This window comes from Rattus norvegicus, chromosome 15 (assembly GCF_036323735.1).
Source record: "Rattus norvegicus strain BN/NHsdMcwi chromosome 15, GRCr8, whole genome shotgun sequence".
Lineage (NCBI taxonomy): Eukaryota > Metazoa > Chordata > Mammalia > Rodentia > Muridae > Rattus > Rattus norvegicus.
Window position 1 is genome coordinate 90208168 of NC_086033.1, and position 12938 is coordinate 90221105.

Below are 12938 nucleotides of genomic sequence, written 5' to 3' on the forward strand. Positions count from 1 at the left end.
ATACAAGCAGTCAGTAAAAATCTCTCACCAAAAAACTCAAAGGGCCAGGTGGTTTAAGCCAAGAGTTCTACCAGACTTTCAAAGAAGAACTAATACCAAATATTCCTCAAATTATTACACAAAACAGAACCAGGAGGAACACTGCCAAATTCATTGTATGAGGCCACTGCCTCCCTGATACATAAACCACACAGAGTCAACAACAAAAGAGAATTTAGACCCATTTCCCTAATTAACATTGATGTAAAAAGAATAAAATACTTATATACTGAATTGAAGACTGCATCAGAAACACCTTCCACCATGATCCAGTGGGTGTTGTCTGAGAGATGTAGGGATGGTTCAAGCTACAAAAAAATCTGTCAATCTAATCTGCTATATAAATACTGAAAAAAAAGAATGAAAAATGTAAAATACATTATCATCCAACTGGGTGATGGTGAAAAAGCCTCCGAGAAAACACAACACCTTTTATATCTTATATATGCAGCAAATTGGCTGCATATTAGATTAAATAAAAAAGTATCCCTCTTTTATTTAAATGACTAAAGAATTGAAAAGGTAGTCAGCCAAATATCATTATTTGAAATAGCCATAAATAATTTAAAATATCTTGGAATCACTCTAACTCAGCAAGCGAAAGACATGCATGTCAAGACCTTTAAGTTTTTAAAGAAAGAAACTGAAGATGGTAATAGAGGGTTGAAAGATTTCCCATGCTAGTGGATTGGTAGTCGATCTTTCAGAAAGCAATTCAGTGCAATCCCTATTGAAAATCTAACACAATGCTTTGCAGACCTTGAGAAAACAATAATCAACTACATAAGGAAAAGCAAGGTCCCAGGATAGCTAAAACAATCAAATATATTAAAAGAATATCCAGAGATATCACTATATCTGATCTCATGCTATACTATAGAGCAATGGTCATAAAAACTGCATGGCAGTGTCCTAAAACCAGATGAATTGATCAATAGAATCAAGGACCTAACATAAACCAAATACACTAAATCTAATAAGAGAAAAGGAGGGAAAGAACCTTAAACTCATTGGCACAAGGGGAAATTTCCTGAATAGAGCACCAGTGGCTCAGGCCATTGATCAATGGGACCTCATGATACCCAAAAGAGTCTGTAAGTCAAAGAACATTGTCAATAGCACAAACCAACAAACTACAAATTGGGAAAATCATCTTCACTAACCTTACATCCAACAGAGGGCTAATATCTAAAATATATAAGGAACTCAAGAAATTAACCTCCAAAACATCAAATAACCCAATTAAAAAATGAGGCACAGAGCTAAACAAGAGAGTTCACAGCAGAAGAATCTCGAATGGCTGAGAAACAGTTAAAGAAATGTTCCAAGTCCTTAGTCTTCAGGAAAATGCAAATCAAAATAACCCTTGAGATTCTACCTCACACCAATCAGAATGGATAAAATCAAAAACTTAAGTGACAGCACATGTTGGCAAGGATAGGGAGAAAGAAGAAAACCCTTTGATTGCTGGTAGGATTGCAAACTGCCACAACCACTCTGGATATCAATCTGGTAGTTCCTCAGAAAATTGGAAATAGATCTACCTGATGACCCATCTATAACACTCAGCCACATACCCAAAAGATGCCCCACCATAGCACAAGAACACATGCTCCACCACATTCATAGCAGTCTTATTTAAAATAGCCAGAAATTGGAAACAACCCAGGTGGCCCTCAATGGAAGAAAGCATACAGAAAACATGGTTCATCTACACAATGGAATGCTATTCAACTATTAAAAACAAGAACATCATGAATTTTGCAGGCAAATGGATGGAATTAGAAAATATCATTCTGAGTGAGGTAACTTAGACCCAGAAGGATATGCATGGTGTGTACTCACTGATAAGTGGAAATTAGCCAAAAAGTACAGAATACATAGGATACAACCCAGAGACTGTAAGAATTGTAACAAGCAGAAAGGCCCAAGTGAGGCTGCTTCAATCCCACTTAGGAAAGGAAGAAAATAATCAAGGGAGCCAGAGATAGGGAGGGACCTGGGTGGGAGAGGGGACAGGGAGAAGAAAAGGGGAACAGGATCAGGTATAGAGGGCAGGAAAGAAGTCTAGAGGACCAAGATAATGAATGGAAATAAGCAACCTTGGAGGGTACGAAGTGGGGGAACCCTCTAGAACATACCAGAGACCAGAGAAATGAGAGACCTTCAGGACTCAGTGGGGGTGACCTTAGCCAATATGTCCAACATTGAGGAGAGGGAACTCAAAGAATCTACCTCCAGTAGATACACGGGGCCTCAAGTGGAGCGACAGGTTTACTAACCCACACTCAAAATTTCTGCCTCAGAACTGTTCCTGTCAAAAAACCTGCAGGGACAAAAATGGAGAAGAGACTGAAGGAAAGGAAAGGCAGTCCAATGACTGGCCCAACTTGGGATCCATGTCATGGTGGGGCACCAAGGCCTAGCACTGTTACTGAAGCTATGATGTGCTTACAGATGGGAGCCTGGCATAACTGTCCTCTGAGAGGCCCTACCAGTAGCTGACTGAAACAGATGCCCAACCTTTAGACTGAAGTCAGGGACCTGTGTGGTTGAATTAGGGCAAGGATTGAAGAAGCTGAAGGGGAGAGCAACCTTATAGGAAGATCAGCAGTCTTAACTAACCCAGACCCCAAGGAGCTCCCAGTGACTGAGCCACCAACCAAGAGCAACACATGGGCTTGTCTGAGGTATTGAGACCAAGGCGCTGAAGCTCTACTGAACCTCTTTCCTGACTATATCAGTTAGGTACATTTTATGAGGATTGTCCTGTTACATATTTATATTTGGCCTCTAATATAATTATATAAGTTTTGAAAATAATACATTTCAACTAATATATAGACAACTTCTTCTTCTTCTTCTTCTTCTTCTTCTTCTTCTTCTTCTTCTTCTTCTTCTTCTTCTTCTTCTTCTTCTTCTTTTTCTTCTTCTTCTTCTTCTCCTTCTCCTTCTCCTCCTTCTCCTCCTCCTCCTCCTCCTCCTCCTCCTCCTCCTCCTCCTCCTCCTCCTCCTTCTTCTTCTTCTTCTTCTTCTTCTTCTTCTTCTTCTTCTTCTTCTTCTTCACTTCTTCATCATCATCATCATTATTATTATGCCATTGTTATATCAACAGGGTATCTATGGGTATCTATTGCTCTTAACTGGAATTCAGAATCCTTTGTTTGATCTTTGGTAGAGACTTTAAGCCATTCCTGCCCAGTTGCAACATACGTACTTTTTAAATCAATGGAACAAGAGTCCCTGCCTTGTTTCTGTTTAATAATGTTCTCTATGACACTTTTCCCAGTTAGGGATTACAAATTCTCCCTTTCTACATTTAAAACTCAGGTCTGTACTACACGGAATCTCTCTCCTCATTTGCAATTATTCCTCAGTAAAAATCTGTCTTACTGATTTTAATTGGGGCCTAACTCTGGGTTTTTCTGACACAACTCAAAGTTTCACAGCTTTTTCAGAATATTGTAAGTTACATATACTTAGGAGTTATTAGAAATGCAGCTTTCATAGACAAGGACACACGCACACACACAAACACACACACACACACACACCATCACCACCACCACCACTAGCAACAACAACAACAACAACAACAACAACAACAACAACAACAATGATTCTGTACTCTGCATTGTTAGCCTCACAACTTCCTTTTACATCAAAGAAAAAGAAGGCCTTGAAGGTCTATTGATTTTCCCAAGGTTAGAGAAGCTTCTGGAGGGATTCTGAATGCAACTCATAAGATCGCTAGTGCTAGGATTTTTTTCTGAGCAAGGATCACATCTAGTGGGAGTTGATAATGCACTTCTGGCAGATGCATTTAAATATTAATAGCAATTAACTCAGAATGAATAGTTGAGGTCCTGGGAAGGAGAGATTAAAGAATAACAAGGTGATATGCATGTGAAGATAACAAATTCACCACCACACAAGGTTATGATGCTGTGGGAAAGTCACAAAGTAGATTCTCTTAGTAAAAGAAAACTGGAATTTTGGGGAAAAGTAGGGTAAAGAGATTTTGAAAGCAAATTATTACAAAAATATACTGATCTTATTTAATACCTAATGGAAAGAGTAGAAATCAAATATTTTTGTTACTGTTATTGTTTTTGGTTTTGTTATTGCTATTTTGTTCTTTGTTTTTGTTCTTTGTTTGTGGTGGGTTTTTTTTGGGAGGGAGTAGGTAGAGAGAAAACTAAATCAGATTGTGTTTGACTCACAATCTAAGTTTAGAAATTAGCAGTAAATACCTCAGGAGGAATCCTCAATAACTGAGTAAACAAAGAAAAGTGCATATGACCAATATATAAATAAAGAAATAAAGAAAATTTCTTTTAAAAATAGGAGGTATTTGGCAGCAGTGGTCCATGACATTAATCTCAACACTCTGCGTGCAGAGACAGGCAGATCTCTGTAAGTTCAAGGCAGCCTCATTAACAGAGTACATTCTAGGACAGTCAGGGCTGCAGAAACATAGGCCTTGTTTGTCAAAATAAACATAAAACAAATCAAACAAACAAACAAAAAAACAAACCAAACCAACCTAATAAAAAGATATGTGGCATGTGATTCATAATGAATATTCATAAGAAATAATAAAGACATGGTGAATGGAGCAAGATGCAGAGTAATTATGATGCCATGATACAGAAGATAATTTTCCCATTCCTTCTCCCTTGCATTGCTTATTTCTGGACCTTGTGAATATGTTTCATATTGTGTGACCAAGGGTTCTTTAGAGATGGGCAAATTACTCTGGATTGGCTTAGAGAGAGGGCCCGCATAATCACAACTTCCCTTTCCTTGTTTAGAAATATAGGTAGATAAGAATCAAAGAAGTAGTTGTAACAGAGAGATGAGTGAGGGATGAACACACACACACACACACACACACACACAGACACGCCAGTGTAACTACTTTTCTAAACTGCAGTCCCTTAAAACTATTAACTTCCTGATCTTTTTCAGATGCCACCCAGTAACAAAACTCTTCTCCCTTTCTTAGACTTTACTACTTCCTTCCGGAATGTAAGGTTCATATGTCCTGAAGTCTTTGAGAATGAACAATTTCAAGTTCTTTTTTTTTTAATTTTATTTTTTATTAGATACATTTCTTTATTTACATTTTAAATGTTATTCCCTTTCCAAGTTTCCTGTCCATAATCACCCATCCCGCCTTACCCCATATGGGTGTTCCCCCCATTCACTCCCTTACCCATGCCTGGCGACATTCCCCTGCACTGGGGGTCCAACCTTGGCAAGACCAAGGGCTTCCCCTTCCACTGGTGCTCCAACAAGGCAATCTCTGCTGCATATGCGGTTGGAGCTCAGGGTCAGTCCATGTATAGTGTTTCGGTAGTGGTTTAGTCCCTGGAAGCTCTGGTTGGTTGGCATTGTTGTTCTTATGGGGTTGCAAGCTCCTTAAGCTCTTTCAATCCTTTTTCTAACTCCTCTAAAGGGGGTTCTTTTCTCAGTGGTTTGCTGCTAGCATTGACCTCTGTATTGGACATGCTCTGTATGTGCCTCTCAGGAGAGATCTATATCCGGTCCCTCTCAGCATGAATTTTTTAGCTTCATCAATCTTATCTAGTTTTGGTGGCTGCATATATATGGGCCGCATGTGGGGCAAGCTCTGAATGGCCATTCCTTCGGCAGCACATATGCTAAAATCGGAACGATACAGAGAAGATTAGTCATGGCCTCTGCTCAAGGATGACACGCAAATTCGTGACATGTTCCATACAATTTCAAATTCTATTAATGATGAGTTGTGTTATTCTGTAAATAGCAGTTGATTATTAAGTATATTTAACTGATTTTACCTACTAATAAAAGTTCTCTATGTTAAATTGTATATGTTATATGGCACATGAATAGTTAACTTATCAATTGTGTGATTTTCAAAATTAAACAAAAATAGATGCTTTCTTTTGGGAAGCTGTTTCTTCAATGCACAGTAAGGAAATGCAAAAAATAAAAACTAAAAACAAGAAAGAGGGCCCAGCACAGCCAAGGCTAAGCATAATAGGTTTCCTTTCATAGCAAGCAATGTGCAAAGCCCTTTCAGTTTCCCGAAGTGACTTGGGGACATGCCAACAGACATTCTGCCATCAGCAAAGTATGCTGGGATGTTAATACCTCTCATTGGTACTGGCTCTCTTGTTTCTAACTGTGAAATGGAAAATATTGCTTTGAAACCCTATTCTATTCATGTTGACTAGTTTCTACCTAGTAGCTTATCTATTGCCAACTCGTCTTATGCACCAGGATCCTCATCAGGATGAAGGTTACAGTACTGCATGGGGTCATACTATGACAAAAGTAACTCAGATGAAAGGCCAATTTTTGGAAATACGTTTTTCTGTTGGCCTTATATTTAGAAAATTCCATTAAGAAGTGCTCATAGATTTTTCTGATTTAATGATGAGGCTTTGCCTAACAATTATTCCTTTATCTTTTCTCTGGAACTTTGCCTAAAATCATTTAGTATTATTACAAGAATGAAATTGAGGACACTCACAGCTTTGGTTAAAAAGTAAAAAAGCAGAAAAATGAGTGTAAGCCTAAGAAAATATACTGTATTGAAGAATCTTTGCTGATTTTATCTCAAATCATTATATGTGATTAAAAGAACATAAGAAATGGTGTGGTAGGTTTGGGATCAGGAATAGCAGTTCCCAGAATATTTTTTTTTATTAACTTGAGTATTTCTTATATACATTTCGAGTGTTATTCCCTTTCCCGGTATCCGGGCAAACATCCCCCTCCCCCCTCCCCTTCCTTATGGGTGTTCCCCTCCCAACCCTCCCCCCATTGCCACCCTCCCCCCACCAGTCTAGTTCACTGGGGGTTCAGTCTTAGCAGGACCCAGGGCTTCCCCTTCCACTGGTGCTCTTACTAGGATATTCATTGCTACCTATGAGGTCAGAGTCCAGGGTCAGTCTATGTATAGTCTTTAGGTAGTGGCTTAGTCCCTGGAAGCTCTGGTTGCTTGGCATTGTTGTACATATGGGGTCTCGAGCCCCTTCAAGCTCTTCCAGTTCTTTCTCTGATTCCTTCAACGGGGGTCCTATTCTCAGTTCAGTGGTTTGCTGCTGGCATTCGCCTCTGTATATGCTGTATTCTGGCTGTGTCTCTCAGGAGCGATCTATATCCGGCTCCTGTCGGTCTGCACTTCTTTGCTTCATCCATCTTGTCTAATTGGGTGGCTGTATATGTATGGGCCAATGTGGGGCAGGCTCTGAATGGGGTTCCTTCAGTCTCTGTTTTAATCTTTGCCTCTCTCTTCCCGGCCAAGGGTATTCTTGTTCCCCTTTTAAAGAAGGAGTGAAGCATTCACATTTTGATCATCCGTCTTGAGTTTCATTTCTTCTAGGCATCTAGGGTAATTCAAGCATTTGGGCTAATAGCCACTTATCAATGAGTGCATACCATGTATGTCTTTCTGTGATTGGGTTAGCTCACTCAGGATGATGTTTTCCAGTTCCAACCATTTGCCTACGAATTTCATAAAGTCGTTGTTTTTGATAGCTGAGTAATATTCCATTGTGTAGATGTACCACATTTTCTGTATCCATTCCTCTGTTGAAGGGCATCTGGGTTCTTTCCAGCTTCTGGCTATTATAAATAAGGCTGCAATGAACATAGTGGAGCACGGGTCTTTTTTATATGTTGGGGCATCTTTTGGGTATATGCCCAAGACAGGTATAGCTGGATCCTCAGGCAGTTCAATGTCCAATTTTCTGAGGATCCTCCAGACTGATTTCCAGAATGGTTGTACCAGTTTGTAATCCCACCAACAATGGAGGAGTGTTCCTCTTTCTCCACATCCTCGCCAGCATCTGTTGTCCCCTGAGTTTTTGATCTTAGCCATTCTCACTGGTGTGAGGTGAAATCTCAGGGTTGTTTTGATTTGCATTTCCCTTATGACTAAAGATGTTGAACATTTCTTTAGGTGTTTCTCCGCCATTCGGCATTCCTCAGCTGTGAATTCTTTGTTTAGCTCTGAACCCCATTTTTTAATAGGGTTATTTGTTTCCCTGCAGTCTAACTTCTTGAGTTCTTTGTATATTTTGGATATATTTGGATATCTGTTGTAGGATTGGTAAAGATCTTTTCCCAATCTGTTGGTTGCCGTTTTGTCCTAACCACAGTGTCCTTTGCCTTACAGAAGCTTTGCAGTTTTATGAGATCCCATTTGTCGATTCTTGATCTTAGAGCGTAAGCCATTGGTGTTTTGTTTAGGAAATTTTTTCCAGTGCCCATGTGTTCCAGATGTTTCCCTAGTTTTTCTTCTATTAGTTTGAGTGTGTCTGGTTTGATGTGGAGGTCCTTGATCCACTTGGACTTAAGCTTTGTACAGGGTGATAAGCATGGTTCGATCTGCATTCTTCTACATGTTGACCTCCAGTTGAACCAGCACCATTTGCTGAAAATGCTATCTTTTTTCCATTGGATGGTTTTGGCTCCTTTGTCAAAAATCAAGTTCCCATAGGTGTGTGGGTTCATTTCTGGGATTTCAATTCTATTCCATTGGTCTATCTGTCTGTCTCTGTACCAATACCATACAGTTTTTATCAATATTGCTCTGTAATACTGCTTGAGATCAGGGATAGTGATTCCCCCTAAAGTCCTTTTATTGTTGAGGAAAGCTTTAGTTCTCCTGGGTTTTTTGTTATTCCAGATGAATTTGCAAATTGTTCTGTCTAACTCTTTGAAGAATTGGATTGGTATTTTGATGGGGATTGCATTGAATCTGTAGATCGCTTTTGGTAAAATGGCCATTTTTACTATATTAATCCTGCCACTCCATGAGCATGGGAGATCTTTCCATCTTCTGAGGTCTTCTTCAATTTCCTTCTTCATTGTCTTCAAGTTCTTATTGTACAGATCTTTTACTTGCTTGGTTAAAGTCACACCGAGGTACTTTATATTATTTGGGTCTATTATGAAGGGTGTCGTTTACCTAATTTCTTTCTCGGCTTGTTTCTCTTTTGTATAGAGGAAGGCAACTGATTTATTTGAGTTAATTTTATACCCAGCCACTTTGCTGAAGTTGTTTATCAGCTTTAGTGGTTCTCTGGTGGAACTTTTGGGATCACTTAAATATACTATCATATCATCTGCAAATAGTGATATTTTGACTTCTTCTTTTCCGATCTGTATCCCCTTGACCTCCTTTTGTTGTCTGATTGCTCTGGCTAGAACTTCAAGAACTATATTGAATAAATAGGGAGAGAGTGGGCAGCCTTGTCTAGTCCCTGATTTTAGTGGGATTACTTCAAGTTTCTCTCCATTTAGTTTAATGTTAGCAACTGGTTTGCTGTATATGGCTTTTACTATGTTTAGGTATGGGCCTTGAATTCCTATTATTTCCAGGACTTTTATCATGAAGGGGTGTTGAATTTTGTCAAATGCTTTCTCAGCATCTAATGAAATGGTCTTGTGGTTTTGTTCTTTCAGTTTGCTTATATAATGGATCACATTGATGGTTTTCCGTATATTAAACCATCCCTGCATGCCTGGGATGGAGCCTACTTGATCATGGTGGATGATTGTTTTGATGTGCTCTTGGATTCGGTTTGCCAGAATTTTATTGAGTATTTTTGCGTCGATGTTCATAAGGGAAATTGGTCTGAAGTTCTCTTTCTTTGTTGTGTCTTTGTGTGGTTTAGGTATAAGAGTAATTGTGGCTTCGTAGAAGGTATTCGGTAGTGATCCATCTGTTTCAATTTTGTGGAATATTTTGGATAATATTGGTATGAGGTCTTCTATGAAGGTTTGATAGAATTCTGCACTAAACCCGTCTGGACCTGGGCTCTTTTTGGTTGGGAGACCTTTAATGACTGCTTCTATTTCCTTAGGAGTTATGGGATTGTTTAACTGGTTTATCTGTTTCTGATTTAACTTTGGTACCTGGTATCTGTCTAGGAAATTGTCCATTTCCTGAAGATTTTCAAGTTTTATTGAATATAGGTTTTTATAGTAAGATCTGATGATTTTTTGAATTTCCTCTGAATCTGTTGTTATGTCTCCCTTTTCATTTCTGATTTTGTTAATTTGGACGCACTTTCTGTGTCCTTTCGTTAGTCTGGCTAAGGGTTTATCTATCTTGTTGATTTTCTCAAAGAACCAACTTTTGGTTCTGTTGATTCTTTCTATGGTCCTTTTTGTTTCTACTTGGTTGATTTCAGCTCTGAGTTTGATTATTTCCTGCCTTCTACTCCTCCTGGGTGTATTTGCTTCTTTTTGTTCTAGAGCATTTAGGTGTGCTGTCAAGCTGCTGACATATGCTCTTTCCTGTTTCTTTCTGCAGGCACTCAGCGCTATGGGTTTTCCTCTTAGCACAGCTTTCATTGTGTCCCATAAGTTTGGGTATGTTGTACCTTAATTTTCATTAAATTATAAAAAGTTTTTAATATCTTTCTTTATTTCTTCCTTGACCAGGTTATCATTGAGTAGAGCATTGTTCAATTTCCAAGTATATGTGGGCAATCTTCCTTGATTGTTATTGAAGACCAGTTTTAGGCCGTGGTGGTCCGATAGCACGCATGGGATTATTTCTATCTTTCTGTACCTGTTGAGGCCCGTTTTTTGACCAATTATATGGTCAATTTTGGAGAAAATACCATGAGGAGCTGAGAAGAAGATATATCCTTTTGCTTTAGGATAGAATGTTCTATAAATATCCGTTAAGTCCATTTGGCTCATGACTTCTCTTAGTCTGTCTACGTCTCTTTTTAATTTCTGTTTCCATGATCTGTCCATTGATGAGAGTGGGGTGTTGAAATCTCCCACTATTATTGTGTGAGGTGCAATGTGTGTTTTGAGCTTTAGTAAGGTTACTTTTACATATGTAGGTGCCCTTGTATTTGGGGCATAGATATTTAGGATTGAGAGTTCATCTTGGTAGATTTTTCTTTTGATGAATATGAAGTGTCCTTCCTTATCTTTTTTGATGACTTTTAATTGAAAATTGATTTTATTTGATATTAGAATGGCTACTCCAGCTTGCTTCTTCTGACCATTTGCTTGGAAAATTGTTTTCCAGCCTTTCACTCTGAGGTAATGTCTGTCTTTGTCTCTGAGGTGTGTTTCCTGTAGGCAGCAGAATGCAGGGTCCTCGTTGCGTATCCAGTTTGTTAATCTATGTCTTTTTATTGGGGATTTGAGGCCATTGATGTTGAGAGATATTAAGGAATAGTGATTATTGCTTCCCGTTATATTCATATTTGGATGTGAGGTTATGTTTGTGTGCTTTCATTCTCATTGTTTTGTTGCCAAGACGATTAGTTTCTTGCTTCTTCTAGGGTATAGCTTGCCTCCTTATGTTGGGCTTTACCATTTATTATCCTTTGTAGTGCTGGATTTGTAGAAAGATATTGTGTAAATTTGGTTTTGTCATGGAATATCTTGGTTTCTCCATCTATGTTAATTGAGAGTTTTGCAGGATATAGTAACCTGGGCTGGCATTTGTGTTCTCTTAGGGTCTGTATGACATCAGTCCAGGATCTTCTGGCCTTCATAGTTTCTGGCGAGAAGTCTGGCGTGATTCTGATAGGTCTGCCTGTATATGTTACTTGACCTTTTTCCCTTACTGCTTTTAATATTCTTTCTTTATTTTGTGCGTTTGGTGTTTTGACTATTATGTGACGGGAGGTGTTTCTTTTCTGGTCCAATCTATTTGGAGTTCTGTAGGCTTCTTGTATGCCTATGGGTATCTCTTTTTTTAGGTTAGGGAAGTTTTCTTCTATGATTTTGTTGAAGATATTTACTGGTCCTTTGAGCTGGGAGTCTTCACTCTCTTCTATACCAATTATACTTAGGTTTGATCTTCTCATTGAGTCCTGGCTTTCCTGTATGTTTTGGACCAGTAGCTTTTTCCGCTTTACATTATCTTTGACAGTTGAGTCAATGATTTCTATGGAATCTTCTGCTCCTGACATTCTCTCTTCCATCTCTTGTATTCTGTTGGTGAAGCTTATATCTACAGCTCCTTGTCTCTTCTTTTGGTTTTCTATATCCAGGGTTGTTTCCATGTGTTCTTTCTTGATTACTTCTATTTCCATTTTTAATTCCTTCAACTGTTTGATTGTGTTTTCCTGGAATTCTTTCAGGGATTTTTGCGATTCTTTCAGGGATTTTTGCGATTCCTCTCTGTAGGCTTCTACTTGTTTATTAATGTTTTCCTGTGTTTCCCTAAGGGAGTTCTTCACGTCTTTCTTGAAGTCCTCCAGCATCATGATCAAATATGATTTTGAAACTAGATCTTGCTTTTCTGGTGTGTTTGGATATTCCATGTTTGTTTTGGTGGGAGAATTGGGCTCCAATGATGCCATGTAGTCTTGGTTTCTGTTGCTTGGGTTCCTGCACTTGCCTCTCGCCATCAGATTATCTCTAGTGTTACTTTGTTCTGCTATTTCTGACAGTGGCTAGACTGTCCTATAAGCCTGTGTTTCAGGAGTGCTGTAGACCTGTTTTCCTCTCTTTCAGTCAGTTATGGGGACAGAGTGTTCTGCTTTTGGGCGTGTAGTTTTTCCTCTCTACAGGTCTTCAGCTGTTCCTGTGGGCCTGTGTCTTGAGTTTACCAGGCAGCTTTCTTGCAGCAGAAAAGTTTGTCTTACCTGTGGTCCCGAGGCTCAAGTTCGCTCGTGGGGTGCTGCCCACGGGCTCTCTGCAGTGGCAGCAACCAGGAAGATATGCGCCGCCCCTTCCGGGAGCTTCAGTGCACCAGGGTTCCAGATGGCCTTTGGTGTTTTCCTCTGGCGTCCGAGATGTGTGTGCAGAGAGCAGTCTCTTCTGTTTTCCCAGGCTTTTCTGCCTCTCTGAAGGTTTAGCTCTCCCTCCCACGGGATTTGGGTGCAGAGAACTGTTTATCCGGTCTGTTTCCTTCAGGT

General features: G+C 39.3%; 1 non-coding gene across 1 annotated transcript; it reads left to right on the top strand.

Annotated features, from left to right (window-relative positions):
• Positions 1–5684: 5684 nt before the first annotated feature.
• On the top strand, positions 5685–5789 carry LOC120097309 (U6 spliceosomal RNA). Its single transcript, XR_005494519.1, has one exon. It is a non-coding gene; the product is annotated as a U6 spliceosomal RNA (small nuclear RNA).
• The last annotated feature ends 7149 nt before the right edge of the window (positions 5790–12938 follow it).